Here is a 21953-nt window from a genome sequence, read left to right as displayed (position 1 = left end):
GAGTTCACCACACACAAAAATAAACTCAAAATGGATTAAAGACTTGAATGTAAAACCTGAAACCATAAGACGACTAGAAAAAAACATAGATTGTAAGCTCCTTGAATTGGTCTTGGCAACCATTTTTTGGATTTGACACCAAAAACAAAAGCAACAAATACAAAAATAAACAAGTGAGACCACAGTAAATTAAAAAGCTTTGCACAGGAAACAAAATTGTCAACAGAATTAAAAGGCAACCTACTTAGTGAGTGAAGATACTTGCAAATCATATATCTGATAAGGGGTTAATATCCAAAATATATAAAGAACTTCTACAACTCAATAACAAAAACAATCTGATTTAAAAAATGGGCAGAGGGCTTGAATAGATATTTTTTTTCCAAAAAATACATACATCTGGCCAACAGGCACGTGAAAAGATGCTGAACATCACTAATCATAAGGGAAATGCAAATCAAAACCACAAGGAAATATCACCTCGTAACTATTAGAATAGCTATTATCAAAAAGATAAGAAAGGGCACCTGGGTGGCTCAGTCAATTAGACATCCAACTTCAACTCAGGTCATGATTTCATGGTTTGTGGGTTAGAGCCCTGTGTTGGGCTCTGTGCTGATAGCTCAGAGCCTGGAGCCTGCTTTGAATTCTGTGTTTCCTTCTCTCTCTGTCCCTCCCCAGCTCATGCTCTGTCTCTCTCTCTCTCAAAAATAAACATTAACAAAAAAATTTTTTTAAGATGATAACAAATATTAGTCACTATGCAGAAAAAAGGGAACCCTCGTACAGTGTTGGTGGGAATGTAAATTGGGGCAACCACTATAGAGGTTCCTCAAAAGATTAAAAATTGAACCAGCAGACAATCTAGCAATTCCACTTCTGGGTATTTTTCAGAAGAAAATCAAAAAAGATACACACACCCCCATGTTCACTGTAGCAGTATTTACAAGAGCCAAGACATGGAAACAACCTAAGTGTCCATCAATGGATGAATAAAGAAGATGTGGTGTATATACACAATGGACTACTACTCAGCTATAAAAAAAAGGAATGAAATTTTGCCATTTGTGATAACACGGATGGACCTTAAGGGCATTATGTGCTAAGTGAATAAGTCAGACACAGAAAGACAGATACCATACAATCTCACTTATATGTGGAAGCTTTAGATTCTCACACATATAAGTTAGAATAGCAAATCTTACAGAAACAGATTGATGGTTGCTGGAGGTGGGGGAGTGGGGAGTGTAAAAACGGGTAAACAAGTCAAAAGGTATAAACTCCCAGCTATAAAATAAATAAGTCATGGGTGTGTAATGTACAGCATGGCAACTATAGTTATTAATATTGTATTGTATATTTGAAAGTTGCTAAGAAAGTAGATCTTAAATGTTCTCATCACAAGAAAAAAGTCCATAACTATGTGTGAGGGCAGCCGTTAACTAGACTTACTGTGGTAATCAGTTTGCAATATATATATATATTGAATCACGTTATACACTTAAAACTAATGTAATGACGTATATCAATTAGAGCTTGATTTTTTTTAAGTTAAAAAACAGCAGGGTTAATCTCAGTCTTTTGAAAACATAACTTTAGCAGCATTATATTTCCTTTGCTACCTCTTCTTGGTTCAGATATACAAAGCCACCACTTGTGGTCATACAGTTTTCCTACTTTACCATTCTGGGGCTACCATTCATTTCATAAAATCCTAGGTTGTTTCCCTTTTCTTTCTATATATTGGTACAATTTTCTAGTAGGTGATTCACAAATGCCCTGATGAAGGGGTAGTTTTTTTTTTTTTTTTCTAATTTTAACAAACAACCATCTGGCCATGTTCATAGTTAAGATTTTACCAAATTATCTTCTATCCCATGAGCTTCATCCTCCAAAGGAATGGAAAAGGTAATGTTTTGAACTTAAAGACAATGTCAAGCACTTTGGAATGGCTTGCTTGATTTTTATGATGCAATGCATTTTAGTAAATCTAACCAAAACTTTCTTTTTAGTTGGTGGAATTCTGGAGATTTTTTTCCTTTAAAAATTGTATCATTGGTATTTAAATTTCCCTGAAGTGATGACTTCATGGAATGCTTATCCAGTGTTTTCTTGCACAAGAAAAAAAGTCATTTTCCATCTCTATAATAATAAACCCATATTTTAAACAAATTTTGGGTGCAGTCTACACTTTGATTTTGACCGACTGCAGCTTTTCATTACACATTTACTAGACATAGTCGGGTAATGTTATCAGCCTTGTTGCTATCAAGTGCTTTGTGATGCACTTTAGGGATGTCAGTTCTGACACATGTCTCAGTGATTTCAGGTTATTCTGAATTTCCTTCATTATCTTGCATATTTTCTGATATTTCAGGCTCACTTAAAAAGAATATACTGTTTTTAACTATCAGTCAGTGATCCCGGTTGAAAACATAATTTTAGAATTGGTATACTTTTAAAAGATAAATTAGGAATAGCATTAAAACCTCTCTTTTTCGGGGTGCCTGGGTGGCTCAGTCAGTTAAACGTCTGACTTCAGCTCAGTTCATGATCTCTCAGTCCATGAGTTCAAAACCTGTGTTGGGTTCTGTGCTGACCGCTCAGAGCCTGGAGCTTGCTTTGGATTCTGTGTCTCCCTCTCTCTCTGCCCCTCCCCTGCTCATGCTCTGTCTCTCTCTGTCTCAAAAATAAATAAAAACAGGGGCGCCTGGGTAGTTCAGTCGGTTAAGTGTCCGACTTCGGCTCAGGTCATGATCTCACGGTCCGTGAGTTCGAGCCCCATGTCAGGCTCTGTGCTGACAGTGCAGAGCCTGGAGCCTGTTTCAGATTCTGTGTCTCCCCCTCTCTCTCTGACCCTCCCCCATTCATGCTCTGTCTCTCTCTGTCTCAAAAATAAACAAAAAAAAATTTTTAAATAAATAAATAAAAACATTAAAAAATTTTTTTTAAAAAAACCTCCCTCTTTCTCTCTGTCTACACACACACACACACACAATCTGAGTTACTTCACTGGCAGGAATTAAAACATGAACTATGTAAATTTAAATTGAGATTTGGTTGAATGAAATTTTGGCAGGATGTTGATCTGATTTGTGTGGGGGTTATTTTTGTATGTGTGACATCCAAAAACTACCAATTCTTAGAAAGGTGACAAACTCCATTTTCATACAAGCCACAGAGATAGGCCTCTTCTTACTTACCAAGAAGTCATATGCTCACACCCTTCTGCATCATCATCATCAGTTCTAAGGATATGTTCTCTGTTCATTTTGACGAATGCCTCCAAGAGGACTTCCTTAAACAAAGAAAATTCCAGATTTCCACTGATTTCCATTTCATAAAAATATTCTGTTTGCTAAGCTTATCTAAAACATTCCAGGTTTGATGATGTTGTGAAAGCAATTCTACTTACTCATACATGTGCTAAAAACTTGACAGAACACAAAAATTCAGAACTCCTGCCACCAAAATCTTTAAGAAAATTGATTTTCAGAAAGACACACCAGATTTAAATTGTGGATTTGTGAATACGACAGAATCTCCCAGGCGTAGCAATACCCCCAGGTTTCAAGGGCCACAGTTGGGGAGATTTTGCTCTGAGCAGTAAGAGCAACATGAGCGTAAGCCTTAGAATTTGCAAAATTCATTTTCCCTCTCATATCCCACGATGGGAATACAAACATGTCCACGTCAGGAAACTGAAACCGAAATTCTAACATTAGGAACTCTCCTCCTCCCCTCCTTTCTTTCCCCTCTTTTTATACGGCTCCGGGCTTCCAACCCAGTCCCAAAAGCAAAACGAAAGTGAAATAAACTTCTCTGTGTGAAAGAGAAGAACCAAGCCTCCTCGTCTCACCAGGAGGACTACCCTGCCATGGGGAGGGTATGACGTGGTAGAACCATGAAAACGGTACAACCTTTTAAGAGAACAGCTTAGCAATGCACACCAAGAGCATTTTAAATGTTCACATATTTCAGAATAATGATACAAATATGGAAATCTATCCTAAATACATATAACCAGAGATGTTACAGCAAAATTTATGTGAAAAGGCCTTCAGTAAAGTGTTATGCTAAAGAAAAATACTCCAAATAATCTGTGTGTTCAATGACAGGCTTTTTTTTTTTAAATAAGGGAAGATCCACATGACAAAATATATGCATCCATTAAAAAAGATTTGAAGGGGGCGCCTGGGTGGCGCAGTCGGTTAAGCGTCCGACTTCAGCCAGGTCACGATCTCGCGGTCCGTGAGTTCAAACCCCGCATCAGTCTCTGGGCTGATGGCTCAGAGCCTGGAGCCTGTTTCCGACTCTGTGTCTCCCTCTCTCTCTGCCCCTTCCCCGTTCATGCTCTGTCTCTCTCTGTCCCAAAAATAAATAAACGTTGAAAAAAAAATTGAAAAAAAAATTAAAAAAAAAAAGATTTGAAGATTTCAAAGTAACATGGAAAATGTGATAATGTAAAAGAGAAAATTAACATAAAAGTACATATGTAATATAATCTTAGTTTTTAACTACTAATAATGGAAATTTGCAGGGTGTTCAGTGGATGGATGGACTAAATAAGTGATGGGCATTAAGGAGGGCACTTGTTGGGATGAGCACTGGGTATTAGATGTAAGTGATGAACCACTAAGTTCTATTCGTAAAATCATTATTACACTATGTTAACTAACTTGGATTTAAGTTAGAAAAAATAATAGAAATTTTCTGTGGATTATAGGATCACAGGAGAATTTGATTTATATTTTCTATATGCGTAATTTGCAACCAGGAGCAAATGAGCATATGTCACTTTTTAAATCAGAGTTAAAACTGTATTTTGCATATAAGGAGAAAAAACACAACATGCAGTGAAACCACTATCATATCCAACCTTGATAAGATACGCTTGCTAAAAGCAACCTCACATTGGGGCGCCTGGGTGGCTCAGTCGGTTAAGCGTCCGACTTCAGCTCAGGTCATGATCTCAAGATCCGGGAGTTCAAGCCCCGCGTTGGGCTCTGGGCCGATGGCTCGGAGCCTGGAGCCTGCTTCCGATTCTGTGTCTCCCTCTCTCTCTGCCCCTCCCCCGTTCATGCTCTGTCTCTCTCTGTCTCAAAAATAAATAAACGTTAAAAAAAAAATTTAAAAAAAATAAATAAAAATAAATAAAAGCAACCTCACCAATACATTTCAGTATACAAATGTATTTGTTGACATCCATTTTGCTCATTCTTTGTCTAAGTAAATTATGAAATACTGAAATAGTTAAAACTTTCCTAGAGGTCTAGCATGGAGTAAACACTTAGAAATTCTCTAGTCAACAAAGAAGTAATAGATTTATTAGGATTTTCCTATAGTTCTGTACTGCAGGACCTTTTACAATCCATGTTTACACACTAGCTAAAAAGCAAGCATTTTTTTTTGTCAAGGGTTTCTTCCCCCAACCTAAGAATCTAGCAACATAAAGTGAATTAAAATATACAAATGAATATAAACACCAACATACATGTAAATCTTTGTCCTTTGTACCTAATCTCAGTCTTCTTCATATAAAGGATTTTTTTGTTTTGTTTTTAAGGAAGAGGTCTTTTTTTAATGTTTATTTATTTTGAAAGAGAGAGAGAGAGACCGAGCGAGCAACCACAACTGGGGGAGGAACAGAGAGAGAGGGTGAGCGAGAGAATCTCATACAGAGCCTGAGGTGGGCCTCAAACTCACAAATTATGAGATCATAACCTGAGCTGAAGTCAAGAGTCAGTCAGACACTTAACCAATTGAGCCACCCAAGCACCCCAAAGACAGAGGTCTTTTAATTAACTTACACTGAAAGCAGCAGGTATTTTATCTAATTCTATGTTACATAGAGAGTACATATTACTGTAGCACGTAAGTCGTCGTCGTCATCATCATCATCATCACAGCGACTAGCAATCAGCTTCTCATTGACTGCACATAGATCCACCGTGCCCTGAGTGCTACAATGCCATATAGAATACGTTTCCGGTAAGCAGGAAGACTGCAGCTAGGCCCTGGGAAGTTGGAGAATCCAAATGAAATAAAACTCCAACAATTGTCAACGCTCTATTTTATGTTTTATTTTTAAGCTGATTTATGTCCACTACTCTGACAGGTTTCAGAAGGATGGAGACGCGGCCCCAATAAACTGTCTGCCAAATGCAATGGCTCAGCCAAAGAATGATAGCCTCAAAAAGTTGGGTTAAACTAGCTGCTGCCAGTGGTCTTTCATGGGCATCCAAGCAAGGCTCCGGCATCTCTATCTGTGCTTGCTGGTGGGAGGGGGCATGCTAGACAGGAGTTTTCTACTCTTCTGGAAATTCAGATAAATTAATTGATGTGTGTATTATATAATTATCCCTCCTTTTCCCGTTTCAACTGTAAGCATACAGAATGGTAATTCACTAGAGCCTGCAGAAAGTTCTAACTGCTGACAGGAAGGGGGAGGAGTTTCTGCAAGACCTCCCCTAATGTTTAAGCAGACAGAAACGCAATCAAAGAATCCAAGAAGATGATCCAACTCATTGCCTTACTAGGTGGGTTTGTGCTTCCAGGCCCATAGATCAAAGAGTCCTGTTCAGCTGCTGCCAAGAACATGAAATTATATTCAGTGTCAATTCCGTAATTAGCAGAATTGTGACAATCTATAGTTTACCTTTTAAAAAGGTTTACCCACTGTATCTTAAAAATGGAAAGAGCTGTGATACAAAAAGCAAAAATCCAGGCATGAACATATGCCAGATGAAAAGAAAAAAAAAAAAAATACAGCAGGAAACTCTTAGGATTTTAATAGTTAAAAAAATTCTCCTAGTGCTCATATTTCTGAATATTTCTAGGAGAAATATCAGGAACTAGGTATAAATTTTCGTGTAGTAAAAATTACACTGGATTATGAGTGAAAAGACATACGTACAGGTTATGCGATCTTGGAAAAACATTTCACCTCCCTCACCCTCAGGCGCTCCAAAAGGAAATGGGACTATTAAAATTGGCCCTGCCTCCCGATAACTTTGTTCTGACGATCGAATATGATGTATGGGAATATATATAAATGTGAAGTTTTCAAAACTATCATTTTACTACTAAATTTTTTTAACCTCTAATTGGAAGGAAAATCTTTATGAAAAGTGATGTAGACCAATGAAAGGCACCTCATTGTGTCCTGGAAATCAGACACTGTGCTTTAAATGTCACATTGTCTTCCACTGTTTTAATTTTTTTCTAGGGCTAAAATTTCACATTTATACTGGAGAATGCCTCTTGCATGGATCTAAACTTGGACTTCAGAGTGAGTCAGCTTCAGCATTCACAGGAATATAACAGGAAGGAAGTGGTTTCTAAAGTAACTTTCCTGTTGTTCCTAGAAAAAATAGTCACAACAGAGGAAAAGCAGTTACTCTATTATTCAGAGCATAAATTATATACTCCGAAAAATAATTAGCACTTGTATCTGCAACAGATAGCTACACTTTCTGGTTATGTATCTATCAATTTTTTTTTATTTTAATAGTGATGACTCATAATGAAATTATGCATTCATCGTTCCATTCATTAAACTGTTTAACTTACAGGCTGTGCATGTAAACTGCAAATTCTCTGCATATGTGATCACATCACTCTCACCCAGGCTCCGGTTCTCAACCTAATATTTGTTAACATACACAAATTCTTTCCAGAACAAGTTTTTTTTTTTTTAATGTGCATTCAGAAAGCAGATGCTGTTGAAAATGTTATCAAGTTACAGATGCACAAGGTACTCTTGCTGAATGTGTTTGGCAATATAGCTCTGAAATATCACTTCAGTTCCTGCCTTCTGCTGCCCCAAACTTCATTCTCCAGGGAACCATCCAAAACAGCAATGCTAAGAATTACTAAATTCAATCCTCAGATCAGCTGTTTCTGAAATGGTAGTACATGCTTTTCAACAAATTCAGCGTAAGTTTTTCTCTTGTTGAAAAAGGTGTGAGCTCCGAACACTTTATTATCTGAAACTTCATTAAAGGGGGAGAACAATAAAGCAACAGTTATTGGAGTGGGATCCAGAAAACAAGCAGCAAGAAAGAAATTCTGTCTTACATGATTCAACAGGAGAAAGTCTCTTCCACTTACCCCTCTGTCTTCCCCAGCCCCACCTCCTTCTCTTCCTGCCCTTCCTTTACTCCTCTTCTGTCCCACTGTACCCCCTCCTTCCTGGTCGCCCTCTTTCTTCCTGCTCATGTATAACTAGCACTTATTTTAGCATTCAGTTTACAAAGAGCTTCACTCCTCCCTTGTCACGTCCCATGCCATTGTCACTTCAGTCTTACAACAGACATGTTAGCATCCCATTTTACACAAGACCCCAACCAGGCTAACAGAACCGAGGGTCAAAAATCAGGGCTCCTTATTTCAAAGGCTGGGTCCTCTTCTGACACTATGCCACCTCTCAAGAAATTCCTTCCTTCCTCCCTCCCTCATAGATCGCTCTCCCTCTTCTTTCCCTCCATTCAGCTCCCTTTCCACATTCCCTGCTCCTCGTCCATTACCTCCACCAAACTGCCTTCCACCCCACCCCACACCTATCTGAGGAGTCCTTTCAGTAACCCCCCTCATCTTCAGAGAGATCAAGTGACCTTTGCTCTGACAGGGACAGAGTCTCCCCAAAGCACCACAAACTATCTCTGTCCCAGACCCACCCTCTCCTTTCATCCCAGGAACCAAATCTTGTCTATTTGTCTCATGTAGGAGTATCAGCTATTTCCTGAATTAACCACACGTAGGATTTGGAGGGAAATATCCAACGGAGGGAGTTTTGTGACTCTCTCCCCACCGCTGCAAATCATACACGGTGTGGTTAATGGTGTTTAGATTGTCATATACAGTCATTAAATACTTTCCTACATTTGAAAAAGATATTTGGGATATTCAATTTATAATATTACTCTCTCATCATTTTTAAAGAGTATATCATAAATCCTTTCTCCCTGATATAATCCTTCTTCCATTGCAAATTTTTGGATGATATGCTTGCCTATATAAAAATGGGATTTTCATAAAATCCTGAAGAATTGCCTCCCAACAATTTTATTTTGGAAGTTTTGAGCTCTCCCTTCAAAGGTGTCAGTTACTCCAATTATGAACTATGAAGCTGAGGCACTCTAGATGATAATTTTGTATTCCCAGACTCCTTACAACTGTGAAATTTTAATTACTCCGGTAAGAAATAGTTTCTTGTGTATGATCATGAGGCTGGTGAAAGATGTTGGACATGGAATACAAAAAATATATATATATTTTTCTCTATTTGAAGAACTGCAAATGTGGAAACGAAAAAATAAAATCTTCTCTGCCCCCCCAACATTATGGAAACAGTGATTTACTGAAATTCAACTTAGATTTTGGTTTTGCCTCAGAGAAACCACTACAAGGATGCTCATTCAGAGTGAAACATGGCTATGGTTTGTGATACAAGGAGATTTTCCCACTAAATCACACTTTATTCCTGAGAAGAAATTGTGACCAGTCAAGTAATAACTAAAATTCACATACAATCAAGGCATATTCAAACTGACAACCAGGAATTTGAAAAAAAAAAAAAAAAGGGCAGACAAAACAAAAAAGTGTCTTTTTTTTTTTTTTATCAGGCATCTAAGCAATTCAGGTATTCGGTTCTTACATATAATCAAATAATGGAAGCTGTGATCATAATAGCATTTCCAGATAACAGAACGACAAGTAATTAAATAATGGTGATTTACAATCACTCCCTTTGTGATTTTGTTTGGTAGTAGTTTTGTGTGTTCATTAATCACTCCTTATTTTCAATTCTATAGACCGACATAGTACATTTCCGTCAGTCCGTATTCCATCTGCCCCCCTTCCTCAGCCCCTCTGCTGGAGCGACCACTCGGTTTCCATAGCAACTACTACATAACTATTGCTCCTGGGATAGCAGGAGGGGAGAAAGAACACTATAAAAAAAGGACAAAATCTGGGTAGTTGAAGCATAACGCATTCTCTGTGTTACTGTGAACTACCAAGAACTTTTTTCTGTTTCCTTATTTGGAAAAGTACTTAGCAACTTTTCCGAGTAGCATTTCCAGCCTCATCTCTGAGCAATGGTAGGAAATCCTCCTTCCATCTTCCATGATCATGACTGCCCAATGTGGATCCCCCCCTCCCCCCCACCTTTCCTTCTTTGCACTTTGACAGGAGTGCACACATGTGATTGCTTCAAACTGTAACACAAAGCTCTGCAAATCCGCATGAAATAATGAATGTGCTCATTGATCCATTCAGTCCATTTGATACATCATTTGAGATTTTGCATATATGCATACCCTGACTCCTACCTCAGTAATAATGAGAGCATTTCCCATGGGGACTGATTCTTTTATCTGACTCCAGAGAACATTTATTTTTGTAACTGGGAAGAGCTGGAGTCCCTTGCTGGGAGTGAAAGAATTGTTTGGGGAATCCTAGAGTGTTTTTATCCCAACTTCACTTTCCATGTAAAAATATCATTTGCACAAGGAATTCTTCCTCCTGCGGTTATAGAGGATCTGGAAATCTGATCCAGTAGGCAGGGTGGTGTCCCTCTCGGTCTCCCAAGGAAGTCTGAGTCCTCTCTCCCTTTTTAATATGAGAATTCGAAAGCAGTGGGAAGTGATGTTGGACCTATCACAGCATTGCTAACAGACAGCCTATTACAGTATTTAATAAAAACAGAAACAGCATGCCTATCATAGGCTAATAAATCCTACCTCCTGCACGCTTTAAAAACAGTATGAAGCAGCTTTAACGGAGCTTCTGATAACTAATTTCAAGCATGGCTGTCTAGCGTGCCTGTCACTATTGTCCTCCCAAACTCTTTCAGACATTTTGAGCAGAGAGTATTAAAGCTATGAGTTAGCAAGGGTTGTGACATTAATGGTCCAGAAAAGCTTTAGGCACGAGAGGCAATGATGATTACCCGTGGCTATTTGGAGGACTGCACTGGATCGCTGTCATTAAAAATTAAGCGTGGCTTTTGAGGAAGATGTGACAACTACCGGAGGTAGGATTTGCATGTAAAACAAAGGAATCTGTTGCTGTTTTGGGCTTTTGTTTGCATTGTGCGGTGCGGGTCGTGAATTGCAGCCAGGTGCCGAGTGAGAGCAGGAAGGGGAGAGAGGGGAGTGGGGAACGGATGGGCTTAGAGCAAAACACAGTGGATAGTATTATATTTTATGGCAGAAATGCCTCGAGGACAAACTGGCTCCAGGCTCGTAGCCTGCTGAGTGTGCATTCCACGTTGCTTTTCCCTTGGAGTAGAATGCTTAGAGGTCACGGAAAAAACAGTTTGTTTCTTATCTGTGGTGCCAGCTGGGCTGTTGGTAGGGTTGAGTGAAGACTTTGGTAGGTGGGAGGCATAAAGGTCTAAGAAAAATAAAGAATAGGAAGTGGTCGTTAAGACTGGAAACCTGTTAGATAAATATTTTATTCCCATGGCCAACATGCTTTGATAGCCAGAGTCTAATTTTTAAAAGGGGAAATTGAAAGATTACAACGGATTTCCCTGATAAAGAACTACTTCGGATTTATTATAAAAGAAAATTGGGTACCTTCGTCCATTTTGCATAGGGAAAGGCTGATCCACACTGTTTGTGTTAATGGTTTTTGCTAAAGCAGAGCAAGAGTTTTAGATTAAAAGAAGGGGCTTTTCTCTCTGTTCCTGCTCCTGCTTTTAGACTACTGCCGGGCTGCAGATGGAAATAGTGATTCGTTAGAGGTTATGGACTTGGCGTTTTACCTTTTTCCTTTCTTCTTCTTCTTCTTTTAATGAATAGCATAAAAGCATAATTCTCCTTGAAAGATGAGAGGGCAGTTGGGCTCCAAAGTCCAGCAGATAACGAGTGGATTTGCAGAGGAACTTACACTGCTTTGTACTTTATTATAGGACTGGTATAGATAGCTCGATCAGAAAAGGACTTGTCAGGAAATCATAGGTTGAGATTTTTAAAGCAAAAATATAATGGTCAGAAAATAATGTTTCACCAACTTGATCTCTGGTGCAAGTTTCAGTATTTGTCATTGCATATGACCCTCAACGTGAAGTGGCAGAAACGTAGTGAGTGAATTTCTCAGTGCTCTTGCGTTATTTCCCTGATGGACTTCACAAACTCCGAAATGTAAAGATGCTGCTTTAGATCTTGAAAAAGCCTATGTTCTGATGCATTGATTTGATTATAATGAATAATAGAGATACATAGAATAGTACATTCATAAAAGAATGTGATATTCTTCTAAAACTTTGCTATTGATGCAGTATTAACTAGGAAAAAAGTGAAAAACAATTATAGTATGCTTGTTTTCAGCTAAATATTGGAGTTAAGACTAAGCAGGGCTTTTCTCTTTTCTAATGCAATTGAGTTTGTACATTGGGGAGCTTCTGTGTATATACTGCCATTCACAAAGTTGAAATCATTGCCCTATAGTGTATGACAATACACTATAGCCTAAAGCATATAGCTTGAAGTTGTGTCTCTTTTTCCTGATGAATATGATTGAACCAGCCAAACTCTCTTGTCTAGTTATGTGACCAAGAGCATCAGTCCATGAAATGACTATATAGAATTTCTGATGCAGTTGATGATTGTGACATAGTTTTCTGCCTCTACGTGGCCAGTGGAATGTGTGACCTTGACCTTGTAAAGTCCCATTCTCTAGCCAATTGTGCTCCCCAGTCAAGAACCTATACATGAAAAGAGAGCTCGCAATACACAAACAGAAAAACACATATACACACACACACACACACGTGCACACACACACACACACACATTTTACATACTGCTGTCAGAAGTTTACAACTGAATATTATTTCTATTGTTTTCATCATTTATTTGAAAGAGATTTTCACTGGCTCTGGTCTTAACCAATATCTTCTGAATCTAATCTCATCAAGTATTTATTTTAGAGGTAATCCATGCCATAAAACTTATCAATAAGAGAAATTATTTTGCTATCATCATGCTCATAACACTTCACTGATTAACTAAAATATCCTTTCAAAATGTTCACAGATATATGGGAAAAGTTCCTATATTAAATCTTGATGGTATATGTATCTAGAACTTCAAAAATATAGGGGAGATATGGAATTTATTTTCTTTGTAAGCTGTAGGGAAAGGCAAACCAAGTAATTTAGTCAAAACAACCTACTTTGTGTCACAAATTCATTTCATTACCTCTTTACATCGATAGATATCAGCCAAAGCATTTATACATATTTTCCCCTTTCAGTTTCTGCTACATCTAGCAATGAAAAAACCACCAATTCTCCAGCTGTCCAGGAAAACAAGTCCGAAATCCACCCTGATGTAAAAAATAGGCAAAGCTTTAGTCAGCCTTGTCTTCTCAGCCCCCATGCATAGCACAACCAATGTATCCATCACCAAGACACAACTCACCAAGTCCACGATCGCCCTTACTGTGTGTCTCTCTCATATACACATACAGCCATCATTTGACTTTATTGGTTGATATTGGACCAGACATTTCTCAACCTAGCACCGTCTTCTCTTTGATCGTCTCTCTCCTTTCACCAAAACAGAATGACAAATGAACCTTCCAAGAATAGTTTTACTATTATATCCAATTCAAAGACAGACTATAATAATGTATCTACAATATAGTCCTAATTTATATATATATATATATGTGTGTGTGTGTGTGTGTGTGTGTGTACGAAAAAACTAGAAAAAAGTATACCAAAATGTTAGAAGTTATCTTGGTGTGTATTATTGGTGCATTATATTCTCTTTATTCATTCGTTTAGAGTTCCTAATTTTTTTTCAAAAAGCAGGTATATTCATAGTCACAAGGAGACTTATATCATACAGGTTTCTTTATCTCCTTTTATAACCATGTTGCTCATTTTCCCTATTATCATACTTCATGTCATCTACTTTATCTTCACCCCAAATTCTAAAATCGTTTGTCAGTCCAACCAAAACCGAAGAGAAGTGCTATTCCCCTATCAGAGCCCTTTTCTCCTTCAGTTTCTTGGCATGTCATGAAAAACTCAGCATTATCCTTCCCAGTAGACTGGCTTCTTAGCTCAGATTTACCAGAAAAAGAGTGTGTGTGTGTGTGTGTGTGTGTGTGTGTGTGTGTGTGCGTGTGTGTGTGTCTGTGTGTGTCTGTGTGTTTGATTTTCCCTACTTTACAGGCAGAGAATTTTCCAATCTCTTTTGCTGGCTCCTAATTATCTTCTAAATCTTTAAAGGTTGGAGCGCTCCATGGCTCAACTATACATCTCTTCTTTATCTCTACTTACTCCCGAAATGAGTCCAACCTCATGTCAGGACCTTAGAAACTATCCATACACAGGCACGTCACAGATTCTGATCCCTAACCTGGACTTACATATTCAACTATCTATATAACACTTCCACATACATGCCTTATAGGCACCTCACACTCAACATGTTCAAAATCAAATTCTGAATTTCCACACAAAATGCCATCCTCCCATATTTTTTCCCATGTACGTAAATGGAAACTCCATTTTGCCACTTGCTCAGAAGAAACATTTTGGAATCCTCTTCGAATCTTTTCTTCCCTTCACACGTAGCAGAAAATCCCATTGCTTCTACTTTCAAACTGTACCTGGAATGTAATTATTATCCCCACTGCTACTACTCTGGGCAGGTTACCACCAACTCTCAGATTATTGCAATATGTTCACCATTCTCGGCCTTTTGCTTCTGTCTCCCCAGCTCCTATCCACACATTCCATTCTGTATCCAAGACCCGGTTTGTTTCCACATTGAACTTAAACCATATTATCTTCTGCTCGAAAGTGTCCAACATCTTCCCATCTGACCACAGATAAAAGGCAGATCCTTACAGTGGTTCACAAGCTACGTGTGATCAGCCCTGGGTTCTTCCCTCACTCCCTCTGCTTCCATCCTCCCTTCAGCACTCTTTAGCCACACTGGCCTCCTGACTCAAACCTGCCACATCCTCTCAAACCTCAGAGCCTATGCCCACTGCCTGGAAAACTTTTTCCCTACACAGCTATATGACTCAGACCCTCACTTTCTTCAGGTTTCTGCCAAATGTCTCTTTATCAGAGAAGACTTTCCTGTAGGTCTTTTAAATCATACCCTCTCACAAGCTTCCTATTCCAAGTCCCAGGTTTTTCTCTGCAGCATACCAGATTATCCCCCAACATATTGTATGTTGAGTTTTTATTGTCCATCTCTCTCCTGCTAGAATGTAAACTCTAGAACAGTGACTTTGTTGTGTTCCCGGATGTATCTATAGCATCGATTGTCATATGAATGAACAAGCTGCTGAATACAGGAACTGAATGTTTGTCCCCATCAAAATCTATCAGTAGCATTAGGCCCCAGGCATAAGCTTGTCAACCTCAGGGTCAAAGCTGTGTCATAACACCCTGTTGCTTTTTCCAAAGAGAAAGATACTGAACACCTTGAGGAAAGTCAAGGAGATTTATCAAGATGCTTTTCTTTCTTCTCTCTACACAGGAGGGAAAAAAATATCACCGATTCCAATCTATGTCAAAGCAAATAAAAATTCAATTTGCCTGAATTTGATCTTATCTGAAGATGACCTCTTTTTTGAAAAGATATCTTCACAGATTTGTACCTATAACTATGGACATAAACAGGGGTGCCTGGGTAGCTCAGTCGGTTAAGCATCCAACTTCGGCTCAGGTCATGATCTTATGGTCTGTGAGTTCGAGCCCCGTGTTGGGCTCTGTGCTGACAGCTCAGAGCCTGGAGCCTACTTCGGATTCTGTGTCTCCCCACCTCTCAGCCCCTCCCCTGCTCATGCTCTGTCTCTCTCTGTCTCTCAGTAATAAATAGTGTTTAAAAAAAGATTTTAACTATGGACATAAACATTATCTATATTTTCTCTGCCCTCTGTTGGTGATAAGAGAGAACATGAAAAAACCAGGTTAGAAGATACAGGTGGGCTCAATACCCCTTTTTGAGCATACAAGCCCCAGTAGTTTATTTGGCACCAGGAATCAACTAACAATAACTAATGCTGGTACTAGTAACTTACATTCATTTATTGCTCTCAAAACAGCATGGTCAACCTCATGGTATCGTTAACAGTGACTTCCCTAGTATTCATAAAGTACATGTCTTCAAATAATTAAAGTATAATGAAATAATGTTATTGTCCAAATTGGGTGGAAATAATAATGCCCAATATTTCTAGAATATCTGTAGTCTATAGAGGTAGAGTAATGTGAAAAGGGCACAGCATCTAAGACAAGCATAGGCTGTAGGAACAAATAGGCTTGATCTGGATCTAACCTCCTCCACTTCATGGCTATGTGACTACAGGCAGTTTTTAAAAATTGTACTGAGCCTCAGTTACATCACTGGTACCTCTATGGGTTAGAGATTAAACTTGACCATGTAAGTCAGTGCCTCATGAGAGTACTCTGGCGCAGAGGAGACGCTTAAAAAGTAATAGTGTTCTCATTGTTGTTGTCATTTTACCTTCACAGTATGCTTTAATAGTACATATTATCCTTTCCATTGAACAGACAGCAAAACTAAGCTGTAAAGTTAGTCAAATGGCTCAAGGTCAAAGAACTAGTAAGCTATCAAAATTTACTCTTCCTTTAGCCACAGAGACTCTTCATAAACAGAATGTCAGATTAACCTTCTTTAATGTATTTAGTGCCCAAAGACTGCCAGTGATTAGAGGAGTTTTTTTTAAAGGTAGAACCTGAAAAAAAGCTTATTTTCTTTCCTCTGTGAACAATGTGAGTGGCTTCATGTATTCCTTCCCTGAACAAAAAGTAGACTTAAACTCCTGAGAAACAAGTTAAATGAACCCTAATGTGCTCATTAAGAAAACCTTAATCTTTAGACATGCTGCATAATGGAGTGTTGGAACACCAGCTTCACTGTCCTGAATACCTAGGTTTGAATCCCACTTCTGCCCACTGCCAGTTGTCCAAACCTTGCTGAGTCTTCTTTTCTGCAGCAGAAACATAGGTTGAAATAACATGTCATTCCTGGGGTTGTGAGGATTATATGAGGTAATCTATGCATAGCTGTGAGCCCCATGCACGTGCATAGTACAGATTACCTATATTCACTTCAACTATTATCTTAGATGAAACTTTAAACATTATATGTGTGTGTACACACACACACACACACACACACACACACACACACACACAAAATGACCCTAACCCTGAGAGATTTGGTCTGAAGTATCTCCTTTAAGTCTTATTTCTTGGAATTGCAATGCCTCCGAAGTCATCCAGTAGCTATCATTTAAGAGACACTTAAGCACTAAGGCATCATGTGTTGTAAGGCATCATGTGTTGTAAGGCATCATGTGTTGTAAGGCATCAAGCTCAGGGTGTTTGAGCACCTGGCCAGCACCAGAAGCAGAATTTCCTGAAATGTTTGACATTTGCTCATTTCTGATTAGACCCAAAATGAAAGAGGAAATTCTGGACAAATCAAGAAAATATCTGCTTTTCTGAGATACCAAACCGAATTTTACAGATTCATGTTAAAAGAACTTTATCCAAGTGCCTTCCCTCAGCTTTGTCAGGCTCCATTTTCACTATCTCCCTTCTCCACTCTGTCTGTGACTACATGGGCTTTATTATTGCTAAACTAACCTGATAAACACAACATTGTATAATAGGACTTCAGTGCAGGACGTGCATGAAATTGGCAATTAGCATCATCAATTATTCTAGATTTAACATTAATAATTTCTTAATGCAAAGGAATTCGATTTTTTTAATTGCTTAATAAAAATTAGCACCTCCAATTAAACTATTGGAAGAAAGTCTTGAATACCAATCTACATAGGCTAAATTTTTCTTTAATCAGTTTTGAACTTCATCCGACATGAAACAACAACTCCAATTTCAGATTCTTGAAGGTTGGTTTGTAACACTAATGATCAGACTTGTGTATTTGTGTTTCCTTTAATATTTTGTCATTTCTCAAATTCACCTCTTTAAATGTGACTAGTCCCAACAGTACTCTCTCTGTCCAACAGTGTGGATGTGCCGTTGTCATAAAAATGTCACAGATTTTCAAGCTTTGAGTTTTTGTTTTAACTCTTCACAGGATATTGTTCCCTTTTGCTCCAAGAATACTCTGTGTATGGTTCTGCCACAACCCTTAGCACACTGTGCTGTGATCTTTGGTTCACTAATCTGCCCCCCTCTTCTCCAATTAGATTGTAAGTCCCTAGAGGTTAAGGACTGGGCTATATAGTCACTGCACTATTTCCAGGGCCTGGTAGAGTTCTTGGCAGTAATTAATGCTCTATAAGTAATTTTTTTAAGTTTATTTATGTATTTATTTATTTTAAGAGAGACAGAGACAGCAAAAGTGGGGGAAGGGCAGAGAGAGAGGGAGAGAGAATCCCAAGCAGGCTCCACACTGCCGCTGCCAGTGCAGATCCCGATGTGGGGCTTGAACCCACAAAGCCAGATCATGACCTGAGCTGAAACCAAGAGTTGGACACTCAACCAACTGAGCCACCCAGGCGCCCTGCCCTGTAAATAATTCTTGAATGAATGAATGAATGAATGAATGATGTCTATAGCGTCCAGTTTGACCTAAGATGGGTTAATGACCAAAGGAACAAATAAACAATGCACCTCAGAAAGAGGGCTTCATGGAACTATTTTATAATAAGAAAGCCCTGGACCCACCTGTGCTTGCTAACTTCTCATTCACTTGCCCTCTCAACTCTTCTCTTCATATTCTCCAGCTTATATCAGATGTTTCTTTGACTGTTTCCCCATCCCTCCTCCTCTCTTCTGTCTGCCCACAGCCACTACCCTATCTTTCTAAAGAGTATGGTGGAGCCTTTCATTTGAAGCCAACTTCAAGTCTGACAACCTCAGACAGCAAACACCTAAACCCTCTCCTCCTCAAAGCCAGGGTGACAGATGAGCCTGGGTGAGAATTTCAGCTCAGGGGGAGGGAAAACAATAAATCAGCTGTCAAAATGTCAAGCGTGCTGACTTCCTAGGAAAGAAAGAGAAGATGCTTATGTGACCAGACAGCAGGGCTTTGGTTTACATTTGCCAGAATTTGTACTAAATAGGGAAAATGTCAAATGAATCCCACAAGCAGGTTCCTTGTCACTTTGGTGTTTTCCTGAGTGTGAAATTAAAACTCCAGAATATTCTGGATATGGAAGTTCATTTTCAGTTTTCAACAAATCCACTCAATGAGTAAATCAGAACATTTAGGCAAGTAGTAAAATATGGAACTAATTTTTAAAGTATAATTTTTAGCCCAGATAATTAGGCTACAAACTCCTTGAGAGCAGGTACTACATTTTTATAATTCTTAGGTGAATAGAACTGTATGAAATATATAAGATTTTTTTAAATAACTTTTTGATTGATATACACTCTCCTCTTCACCCTATTCCCTGAGGTAAAGCTGCACTAGAGAAATCAGGTAAATGTCTTATCATTATTTACCAGGCTGCATGACTGGAGATGTAGAGTTCTAGAAACCACACAAATCTTAATTGCACTGAATCCCCTTTGTGCACTGTGGTGCAGACAGGGCTCTTCTGGAAGAGCAAGGAAAAGGGGGCTTGTGAGTTCTGATGTTGCCTGTTTATCCATAGAATCCTATTATTCACAGACATCTGTCATTGGAAATAATTTATAAAACCAATCCACGTAGGACCCTACCAAAGGAGGATTCAATTTGGAATTTTGTCAAAATAAAGCCCTGACTATACTACATGTGTCTGGGGAAATTCCACTGTACATGTGACATAGCTCAGGACATTATAAATAGTGAGTTTGGCTAGACTTTTTAAGTCTTTTTTTAATTATTAATTTTTTCACTGGAAAGCTAATAAAGGTCAAGCATTAGACTCCATCACTGTTATCCACAAAAGTAAAATATCTTTCAAAGTGAAATTCTCAGGAAGTTAAAAAAAAAACCAATCATTCAAATGCAAATCTAGAATCTTTGTTGCTTCACAAAGATGCAGAGGGTCATTCTGGCTACACAGCACCCAGTACTTTATGAGGTAGAGAGAAGAAGCACATGGTAAATATTGCCCATGAGATAATTCTTGAATGTCTTGAGTTTGGCTTTGTACAAGCATTTGAAAATTTCTGACCATATGAAGTATTTGTAGCTTCATCAAACTGAACTGCAGTTTCCTCAGAGGGATTGTATTCTGTAGTAAATCTGGAGCCACTGATTGTCTCTGGATTTGTTTTTTCATTTCCTGGTATATTCCAAATGAAGAAATTCAGGGAGAAAAACAACAACCTGATACCCGGAAGAAAATAATACCTAACTTTAGAGGCAAAACTCTACCAGGATTGATCCAGTTTCTTTCTCTCTGTGGGGATAACCAATGACTGCTTTAACCTCACTTCCTAGTGGTTCTATTTGATCCTGTGTGGTGCTTGGCAACAGTCATGTGGGGCTTCTGTGTAGACAACTCAAGGTAACTATTTGCTTTAAAAACATAAAAATAGAACAGTACAGGACTCGATTCTCTGTTGGAATGAATAAAAAAAAAATGTTGAGAGAGAGAGAATGTTCATATCCAAAGTAGAAGGAAGGCTTGGATAATAGGTTACCAAATTTGAAAAAAATCTCTTTGGGTATATAAAAGGTAACAATAGCCTTGGTACAAAGAAAACTGGCCAAAGAATGCCTATTACAACCTGCTTCTCAAACTTCTCGGCCTATTTCTCCCCTGACAAGTGGATCTGGTGTCTGCTGAACAGAAACTGAGGAAAACATGGTATAAAAAAAGAAGAGATACGCTCTGTTTTATATGCCTTTACGAAAAGTTGCCTTGCATGTAACTTTGATATCATATGGTGTTTAGTTTATCGAGTAGAAGAAGATTCTTACCCTAGACCAACATACTCAGGCGTCCACATTTAAAAATATATATCTACTCTGCATTCTGCTAGCCTTTAATTGATCAGTCCTCATTTCATGTCGACATTGACTCAACAACTCATTAATTTATTCAACAAATATTTACTCAATATTCACTATGGACTAGGCACTACGATGGGTATTGGGGTTACAAAGTTGAGCCAAATCAGAAATGACCCCATCCCCAACCATGGAGGTTACAGTCCTGAATGAGAAAGATATTTTTCTAATAGTCACTCAAATAAATGTAAAATTACAAATGTAGTAAGTGCTAAGAGATTGTTTAATTAGAGAGATTAATGTAGTCAAGAATGTCAGGGAAAGCTTCTCTGAAGAAGAAAGGACTAAGATGCTAAATGAGGAAGCAAGGGAGTGAAAACAAGAAAAAGCAAGTGTGAAAACAGCAGGGATTAGAGCAAAAGCTTTCTAAGCAGAGCAAAGAATGTGCAAGGCAGAAGCACGACCCTTTCACTTAGTCAACATTTATCAGGTGCCACGCCTGTGTGCAGGAGAGGGAGGGAATTTCCTGCCCTAATGGAGCTTATGCTCCAGTGAAAGGCAATGAATTTTTAAAAATTAATGAATGAAACAAAAAAGGAAGCCTGTTACAGAGAGTAAATGGGGACTGTGCTCCAAGGAAGGGCCAGTGTGGCTGGAGGCAGGAATCAAGCAGCAGGTGGTTAAGATGAGGCAGAAGAGGCAAAAAAGAGTCTGGCTAGGTAAGCCCTTACAGGCCACGTGGAGAAGTTTGCTCATTAATGTTAAGAGCAATGGAAAGCCACTCAAAGCATTAAGCGGGAGGCTGAGAAGATATTTGTGCTTTGCAAACATTATCTCTGCCATTGATCTGCTGCAATGTGCTGATCAAAATGGAGATGACCAAGTAGATACAGAGAAGCTAATTTAAAGGCCGTTGTAATAATCCAGGTGAGGGTAGTTTAGACCAGGTAGCAGCAAAATGACAGACAAGTGGCCAGAAGGATTCATCCATGTTCAAGAAGTCAGATCAGAGAGTTGGCG

General features: G+C 38.6%; 1 protein-coding gene across 1 annotated transcript in view; it reads left to right on the top strand.

The window, feature by feature from the left end:
• Nucleotides 1-10533: 10533 nt before the first annotated feature.
• The window catches only part of KCNMB2 (potassium calcium-activated channel subfamily M regulatory beta subunit 2), a 235049-nt gene continuing 223629 nt past the window's right edge, over nucleotides 10534-21953 (top strand). The window contains exon 1 of the mRNA XM_015071016.3: nucleotides 10534-11038. The gene's annotated coding sequence lies outside the window, so the exon portion shown is untranslated. The remainder of the gene's footprint in view (nucleotides 11039-21953) is intronic.

This window comes from Acinonyx jubatus, chromosome C2 (assembly GCF_027475565.1).
Source record: "Acinonyx jubatus isolate Ajub_Pintada_27869175 chromosome C2, VMU_Ajub_asm_v1.0, whole genome shotgun sequence".
Taxonomy (NCBI): Eukaryota; Metazoa; Chordata; class Mammalia; order Carnivora; family Felidae; genus Acinonyx; species Acinonyx jubatus.
The sequence above is the reverse complement of the archived record's forward strand: the minus strand, read 5'-3'. Positions and strand labels throughout refer to the sequence as shown.